Source organism: Anas platyrhynchos, chromosome 14 (genome assembly GCF_047663525.1).
Source record: "Anas platyrhynchos isolate ZD024472 breed Pekin duck chromosome 14, IASCAAS_PekinDuck_T2T, whole genome shotgun sequence".
Lineage (NCBI taxonomy): Eukaryota > Metazoa > Chordata > Aves > Anseriformes > Anatidae > Anas > Anas platyrhynchos.
In genome coordinates this window covers 6,826,268-6,834,786 of record NC_092600.1, presented here as the reverse complement: position 1 = coordinate 6,834,786, position 8,519 = coordinate 6,826,268, and the positions used below count along the sequence as shown (strand labels likewise).

At 53.7% G+C, this 8,519-nt stretch overlaps 1 long non-coding RNA gene across 1 annotated transcript; it reads left to right on the top strand.

Annotated features, from left to right (window-relative positions):
- The first annotated feature begins 3,368 nt into the window (after positions 1-3,368).
- On the top strand, positions 3,369-4,744 carry LOC119718333 (uncharacterized). The gene is made up of 4 exons (XR_011812646.1): positions 3,369-3,508; positions 3,618-3,700; positions 4,399-4,455; positions 4,591-4,744. It is a non-coding gene; the product is annotated as an uncharacterized lncRNA (long non-coding RNA).
- Positions 4,745-8,519: the final 3,775 nt, after the last annotated feature.

The window sequence follows — 8,519 nt, the reverse complement described above, 5'->3', positions numbered from 1 at the left end:
GTGCTCCCAGCCAGCTTCCCCGGGACTCATTTTTTTCATTAGGAAAACACACACGTTCAGCAGCAGCAAAACCTCTGACACAGGCACGATGAGCAGTTGTCCTGCTCCTGTGGAAGAAGCAGGAGCTACGCTGCCAGGAGTGCTGGTGGCTGTGAGCAAGGGGACAGCTATCCCAGGTCACCCGCAGTACGAATTAAACGCTCTGACTCAGAGGCAGGAAGGGGAGAGCTCAGGGCAGGAGGAGGAGGAAAGCCTTGGCATTTCTTTCCCAGGTGTGCACACCAGATCATAAATAAGCAGCTGTCGACAGCGATGTGATTTAAGCAGAAAGATTGGTCTTCTGTAGCCAAGGGCTCCTTGGCACAGATAAAAGATCTAGCGTGGGAGGGCGTAAATGCCCAGTACTGTGCTAATTAACGTTTTCTGGGGGTGTTGCTAGGCCCTCGCAGCTCTACACTTTGACAGCAGCTCAGCCGCAGCCTTGTGCTGGTGTTTTGGGTGCTGGCTGCGAGGTTCCCTTCTATTCTTTGAGGGCAGATTTGTGCCTGCTGCTGGGTGAGAGCTGAGCTCGCGTGTGGGCTGGGGCTTGGACATGGAAGTGACTGCCCCCGTCCCGTGTCCTGGTGGTGGTGGCAACCAGCACCGTGCTGTGAGGTGCTGCTGGCTGGGGAGGTCTCTAGAGCTTTCCCTAGGGTGATGCTTCGTGTCCCTGGGCCCTGGGCTGCTCTGGCTGGAGGATGCTGAGTGGTTTTTGAGCGCCTGGTTGGGGCTGGCAAGGAGCAGCAGCTGCTGCATTGGGGTCAGCGTTTAAAAACAAGGTCAAGTGCAGTGCTTGGAGGGGTGGATCCTCCTAAGGAGGTGGCAGGAGCTGTTGGGATGAGCAGGATTGGATTCCAGCCATTCCTGACACCAAAAATCCTCCCCAGTGCTGCTGGGGACCCAGTGCTGTGTTCTCTGTCCCCATCCTTGCCCAAGGTGCCTAGATCTGGGCAGGATTACTGTGGTCGCTCATTCCCAAACATTTCCATGAATGATTTGTGCATCAACTGCAGCATCTCTGCTAGCAAACACAACCGCTACTGCTCCTGAAACTTGCAGGAGTGAGGACTCTGCCACCAGCCTTCCTAAACTCCTCCACTCAAGAGGAGTCCTCAAAGGTTTTATCCACCCTTTCCCTCAAAAAACCCTCCTTTAGGACAGCTAGGTCCTGATCTAACCTAGCTGTATTTGGGGCAGAGCTGTGCAGGTTTTGGGGTGGATGACCTGTGTGCCTGCCCCTCTGCAGTACCGGGGTCAGTCTCGCTCAGAGTTGGGGACACCACGTGCGCAGCAATTTCAGCTGTAAAATTACAGCGGGAGCAACTTTGCTGTGGAGTTGAAGGGTTTAAATGGAGCAAATCTTGTGGGAGAGGTAATGCCTTTTATTAGGTGGAGAAAACAAATTAGCTTTCAGGTACACAAGCCCTTCTTGCCATTATTGTTCCTGTTATTATCCCATATTGGTGCTATTAGGAACGAGGGCATTGCGTTAGAGGGGAAGCACATTATGCAAGTGTTAAGACCTGCTGGTAACTGCTCTCTGCTGACAGACACTTGCTTAATGATGTGTCGGGGCGAAAGCCAGCGGCAAGGACGAGCACCAGAAGGAGCTGGGAGTGCTGAGCCCTGCCTCGCACCGAGCAGCCATGCCTGGGCCCGATACTCCTGCCACCTCCCCATGGAGGGGAGAGAAAGGACCTGGTGGAGGTTCCTGCCACCACGGCTTTTAGGACACCCCCAAATCCAGTCCATTTTACATCAAACATGGTCCTGACTGCAGCAGGACCCTGGGGCAGGTCCCCTGCGGCCAGCGGAGCCGCCCTGGCTTGCTGGCAGAGGGTGAAGGTGCTGGGTGCTCCTGCCCACGCTGGAGGCAGAGATGTCTGCGAGGCTCTCACGGGTGTGAAGAGCACCGGTCACGTTCTGGGCGTCGGGTGGTGGCCGGGGAGGGCGGCAGAGCCAGTTTTACTGCCCCGAAAGTGGGGCTGGGGAGGAGACGGCGACACTCAAATAGCCGGGGCCCTGCGCGCTGCCAGCCAGGCGTGGAGGAGGCCGCTCGCCCGTCCCTGCTGTGGGTAAGGCACTTCCCTGCTCCTCCATGTACACTGGGGGGGGCTTACAGATTGCCTTATCGATTTTAGGGGCTGGGGAAGAGGAGGGGAAACGTGGGCTGAAGCAGGGGGTTGTGGCAGGAGCATCCCCAGGACAGCTCTTGGGTGGTCTGAGGGATGGAGATGGGATGTGGTGCCTCATCCTCGCTAGGAAGGGCTTCGGTCCTCCCCGCTGAGAGGAGCAGGCAAACTCCTCCAAGAGGATGCCCGAGGCACGATGTGGGGGCACCCCATGGATATGGGGCTGGGCACGAGATGTGGGGCACGGAGGAGCTTTGGTGCAGGATCCCACAGCAGGGAATCAGCTGCACCGTCTCATACACCTTCCTAGGGGCTGCCTTTCTTCTTTTTGCTAATGTTTGATTATTTTTAATGATTTTAGATTAAAAAGTAATTATTTTCAATTAGGAGTTGCACTTCTTAATTACGGAGATGAATTAGGTGGCTATTCATTATTAATTAGATTTTAACTCGGCGCTGATAGAACCTTTTATCTGTCCCTATCTGCTTTCTGCCCATCCCGCCTGCCTCTGCCCCAAAGCTACCCCAGCCCCGCAGCATCCCGTGGCTTTTACAACTGCTTACAAAATACACATCAGTGTTATCATCCCGGAGGCTGTCTGCTTCCTTCAAGGGTGCAAATCCCGATCACAAGATGGTGTCATTTTGTGGGCTTAAAAACATTAATTGAAAGCATTAATATCCTGCCTCCCCCCATCGGTGGCCGGGGCAGAAACTGTGCCCTAATTGTGTGCTGAGCCCAAACAATGACCCTGTTTTTCCCTGCCAGCAGAAGGAACCCATTCCCTCATCCCTGCTCCTTCCCTCTGCCACAAGTGGCAATTTTGCTCTTTGTGTGTGACAGAGAGGGTTTGACCTGCCTGTGCTATTTCTTGGATTTTGTTTGTTTTTGCTATTTTTAAAGAAAGCTGTTGGCTTTCTTTTGATCTGCTTTCTTTGCCATCTGTCACCTTTCAAGCATTAATCAATGCTTGGAGTTTTCTCACTGTTGCTCACTGCTGTCTCTGTCTCCCTCCCTGCTACTGTCCCATCCCTGGGGAAGGTCTCCTCTCCGCTGTGGTTTCCCAAGAGCTCAAAATAGTGGTCTTTACTCTCATTTTTAAATGTTTTAAATATTTCTTTAATTTTCACTTGCTCCTAGGTGGGTTTGGAAGTGGTCTTAAGGCATCTCTCTGCATATTTGAAGAGAAAACCAAACGGTGGGGACCAGGAAGGTATCTTCATCCCTGAAAAGCCCACGTTATTTCCCCTCCGGTCGCTCCTCTCTGTGCCACAGGTGTGAGCACCTCGTGCCCCAGAGCCCTTTGGCTGCGGTGAAATGTCGACAATCCTGAAATGTGAGTGTCCAGTGGGAGCTGGGGTGGGAAGGGGACCTGCAGCCCCCTCCGATGGGTGCGCGTGTACTGGGTGCTGCTGGTAATGACCCTCAACCTGTGTCTGTTGTAGGGTTTGGACGGGAAGATAAGGAGAGAGAGGAGAAGGGCGCTGAAGAAGAGAAAGAAAAGGAGGAGGAGAAAGAGGAGGAAAAGGTAGGAGAATGATGGAGCTTTTCACAGATTGGCTGCTGAACCATTTCCCAGAGGATTTCCAGCCCCAAAGTCTCCAGCACGGTGCTCAGGGTGAGCCCAGCACTTCCCAAACCAGCCGTGTTGGGGAACCTCCATGTCCATGGCTGTGCAGCACCTGTGGGGCACCCAGCACCCTGAGCACTGCGCTGCAGGGAACAGGGGCACAGCAGGGATGTGCGCAGGGCAGAGCTCCCTGCTTCCCACTGAGTACCAAAAATGGTACAAGAGGGCATGGGAGGCAGCCAGGGCTTGTAGGTTGTTAGAAACCACCTGCCCTGCCTGATTTACATCCTGGCTGCAGTGACTCATGGCATCCACACACCTCTGGTGGATGGTGCTGTGCCATCCGCAGCCTGGAAATCACATCGTGTGCATGGCTTTTCCACTGGGAGGCAGTTCTCTCTTTGATCCTGCTGTTCCTGGTTAGTTCTCCCTCTTTTTCCTCCCATTTAAACCCAGACAAGACACCGTGGTGGCCACTGAATCTTTGCTCTCAGCTCTGGAGGCCTCTGCAGAGGGTGATGTCCACTCGTGGATCCACAGTGGCACTGTGGGGACAGAGCCTGGCTCTCCATGCAACCTTCCACCTCTCTATCCCAAGGGGGGCAAATGGGGTGTCGGGGCCCTGGTGACATTTATCCTTCCTTCTGCCCCTGCAGGGAGATGAAGAAGGTGGCGACAGGAGTAGCAGCAGCTCCCAAAGCGTCTCAGAGGAGGTAATCCCCAAAACTGCTCACCAACACCCCCAGCCCCCATGTGGGTGCTGTTTTAGGGTGGCATTCGGTATCTAGAGGTACCAGGGGACGGGGCGCCCAGCACTCCGCTCACCTGGTGTTGCTTTTCTTCTCCAGCCCCAGGAGCACAGCAGCGACAAGGACGATGAGAAGGAAGCCGCAGATTAGCCTTGCTGTGCACCCCCGGGAGGTGGGGATGCTGGTGGCAGCACTTCGGAGGGGGGACTGGCTGCTTTTAGCCAAATAAAAGAGTTTGCGGGCTCCAAAGAGAGATGCTATTTATTCGTGCTGGCTGGCTGCCTCCCCAGAGCTGCGTGGCCAAGGAAAAGCAGGTGATGGGGAGCTGGCATCTGGGGGAGCACAAGCAGGTTTTGTTCAAGATCATGAAAGGGAATGGAGAGAAATCCAGCAGCCCTGGCTGCCTGGCTCTGGGTGGCCCCTGAAATGAAGAAACCCCCTCCCTGTCCTCTCCGTGCCTCTCGCTCCGGGGCTGTGCAGCAGGCGGCTTCAGCTGCCCGAGGCTGTGCTGAGCTGGTACAACCTGCTGTGATTTTCTACGGAACCCAAACCATACGAAAAGCAGTCAGAATAGGGGGAGAAAAGCCCCAAACCCCGCTTTCTGCCAGGCTGCCGGCAGAGGGGGGGCTGAGGATGCCCCTGCCCTACACCCGCCTGCGGCTGGGAGAGGGCGCAGCGCCAGGAAAAAGGGGAAAAAATGGGAAAAATGGGCTGTCACCGCCATCTACCGGGGCTGGGACGTGTGGCAGCAGGGGCCAGGGTTTCGTAACCGCTCGGCTGTTTGGTAAGGCTTCCTCAGAAGGGCGTTATTCCTCGGGTAATGCAGAGTTCAGAGAAACTGGGGTTAGCAGTCAGCGCCGGGGAGGATTTTACATAGAACCGCAGGACAGGGAGCGAACGCAGCCGGTTCCTGTACAACCCCAGCAAGCAGCAGCAGCGATGCTGAGGAATGTTTTCTTAGTGACCCAGCGCCGAGATTAAAGGGAAAACACGTAGAGCAAACAAACAGCCAATGCCAAAAGCTAAACTGGCTGTCAGAAGGCTGAGTTTAAGTGCCACGTTTCACATGAACGGGGACACCCCGATGTAAAATAGTGCCATGGGGCCCCTGTGGCTTCCATTGCTTTGTGCACAAGTATGCGAGAACCTTGCACAAGACACAGCCTACTCCCAAACAGCACACAGAGCAGTTTGCATTCCCCTCAGGCCACACTCTTGCAGGTTGGGAAGCTCTGGGAATAAGTTCAATGTGCCTGAACATGAAAGGGATGGCTCTACCTTTGCTTTTTAACTTTGGGAATTTCCCAAGTGTGCTGTGCCAGGCCATTTTTCTGAGGTCAAATGTGCCTGTCAGTGCCCTGTTGGAACTGATCAGTGCTGCATCTCTTTACACCTGATGGTGGATTTCTTGCCCTGGGATGGGCTAAAGAGATTCAAAGCTCTAAAACTGCCTCTGCACCTTGTGCCACAGCTCCCAGCATTGAATTTTATAAGCAACTGTCTGCAAATGAGCTTGCCACGTCCTCACACTGCCCCAAATCCCATTGCTTCGTGTCCTCAGAGCCAGCACGTGTACATAAACCCCACACTGCTGGGTGATGATGATCACCAAGACAGGGACAGCCTTGCTGTTTGTGGGTTTTGTTCACTGCTCTGGGCCACTGCACAAAGCTCTGTGCAAATACAGGGTGCTTCCTCTCTGTTCCCAAGTGATGCCTTGATTTGAACTGATGAGGTTTCGCCAATTATCTGCAGTCCCTAATTCCTCATTGTGTCTCAGCCCTGGCTTGAATCCAGGTGACATGAATGGACTTACAGCATGAGCATCCGTGACAGCTACCTGGATTAGGGCTTTAAAAATCCTCATTGGAGGGGACACAAAGTAGGCCAAACATTTGGCTTTTGGAGATGCTGAGGACGAGCCCTGCAGCACCGTGGGGGACAGTGGTGTCCTGGGGGACATGGCTGGGGACAGCTGGGTATCCCCCAGCGTGACCTTGGTGCTTGCCCACAGCCTCAAGAGCTTCCCTAGCACTGCTGGACATGAAATCTAGCTCCACTGGGGTGCTTAACCACCAAACGTGCTTGAAACACCCTCATAGTTCAGCCTGGGTCTCCCTGGACGTGTCTTTGGCCAGCTGGGAGTGGAGCATGGACAGGGCCATGCTGAGCATCCGTCACGTCCAGCTCGTGGAGGGGTGGAGTAGGAAAAGAAGACCAGCAAGAGAAACTGGCAGCCGTGAAGTTACTTAAGCAAGCCTTGTTTACACACGTTTAATCCTCTTTATATAATCACCCAGAGGCAGCAGGAAGGGTTGTGCTGCCCCTGCTCACACCAGGGGTGGCTGCAGGGACCCTGCACGGCATATAGCCACCCAGGGCCTTGCAGAGATACAGGTGCCAGGAGACCCTGGGCATGGAGAAAGAAGTGATTGCCATGCCACTCCATGCAGAGATGGCCCCGAATTAAGGCATTTTTCTCTAAATATTGATAATTTCAGGACAGTAAGGTCAGACCTTTATTTTGCTCTGAAATTTTCCATCTTGCACTTAGGGGCTGCATTGAGTAAACATGGGTGTTTTGTTATGTAACGTGTCCTGTTAGGGAAACAAGCCTCTCTTAAGGTAGAGATCAAACAGAGATCTTTCCTTTGTTCCCAAGTGGCCTTCTTCGTGGAAAATTTCAAAGCTGTTTTTTCATTCCACCAAAAAGTGGGAACAGTAAGAAATCCCGACTTTCCCGGCAAAGCTGATTCCTGCAGCCCTGCTTACGATCTACTAATCTCTGCAGGGCGCCAGGCAGAGGTTTCCTACAAACCAACTCTTCTATTTTTGTGCTGAATAATAAGAAAAGCAAAACCAGAGCAGAACACGTGTCTCACAAGTGGAGGGTGCTTTGGGAGGTCAAATCTCTCCTCCCACCCCTGCTCCCTGGAGACTCCCCGTGCTGAGTCCTTCTGCAATTTGTCCTCTCATTCTCAATATCTGGAAATTAAAGGCTTCCTGCCATGTTAATTAAAAGCTGGAAGTTATACCAGAGCTTTATTCACTGTGGTGCTTGGGATTCCTTTTCATAAAAATGTCTCTAAGTGGACAAACCCTGCAAATGCTTTCTTCTGAGAGTCCTGCATTGGCTCCTTCAGAAGAGCAGAGAGGGGAATTTGTTCACAAAACCTGACTGTGACACATTCATAACATCCACAAAGAAGCAGCACCAGGCTCATTGTGAAGGAACACCTGTGGTTTGCTCCAGCAGATCCGCTGGGATGAGTTTCTGGGTGACAGAGCTGTGGAGCAATAGCAGCTGGACCCTGAGGAAGGGTCCACAGCTCCTGTACCCAAAGGCCGTTCACCTGAGGTCTGAATTTCAGGGAGAGGAAGCAAACCAACACAGGAAGATGGCATGGCCAGAAATGCTGCTCCCAGAGCAAAGGGTTGCAGATGTGGGGGAAGCAGAAGCTCTGCCCAGGCCACCGGCGCTGCAGCAAGCCCCCAGGCAATGGGCTATAATTGTGGCGTGCGTATCCCAGCTCGCCCTGCCCAAAATCTAGCACTGTCCATGTGTTTAATACTCCCCACCGCTGGGTGTGGGGATGGGGGCTGCTCAGCATCTTCCTGAAGCCCTCTGCACGGCTCCGAGTCTTTGAGGTGCTTCTTTCTCCGTCGTGTTCACATACAGGGCTTAGCTGGAATTTGGCCCACTGGCTTCACAAGAGCTCTTTGTCCTTGCTAGAGAAGGACACCGAGGTATCAGGCTGGTGGGGGGGGGGTGGAGATTGCAGAGAATCACTGCGAGCTCCCAGCATCCTGCCCTGCAGACCGTCCTAGGGTAACGGGGACAATTCTGACCTTGCTTTTACCCAGCATGGCTCATACATGCCCATGGTTTTCTCCACGTTTTTAATGTGGGACGTGCTCCAAGGCCGAGTGAGAATATTCCATCAACCTCTTTGCCAAGACGTTTGGCCCAAGAGAGTAAAATGAGCCAGACGGGGACTGGGGCCCTCCCCACTCGCCTCTCGGGTTTC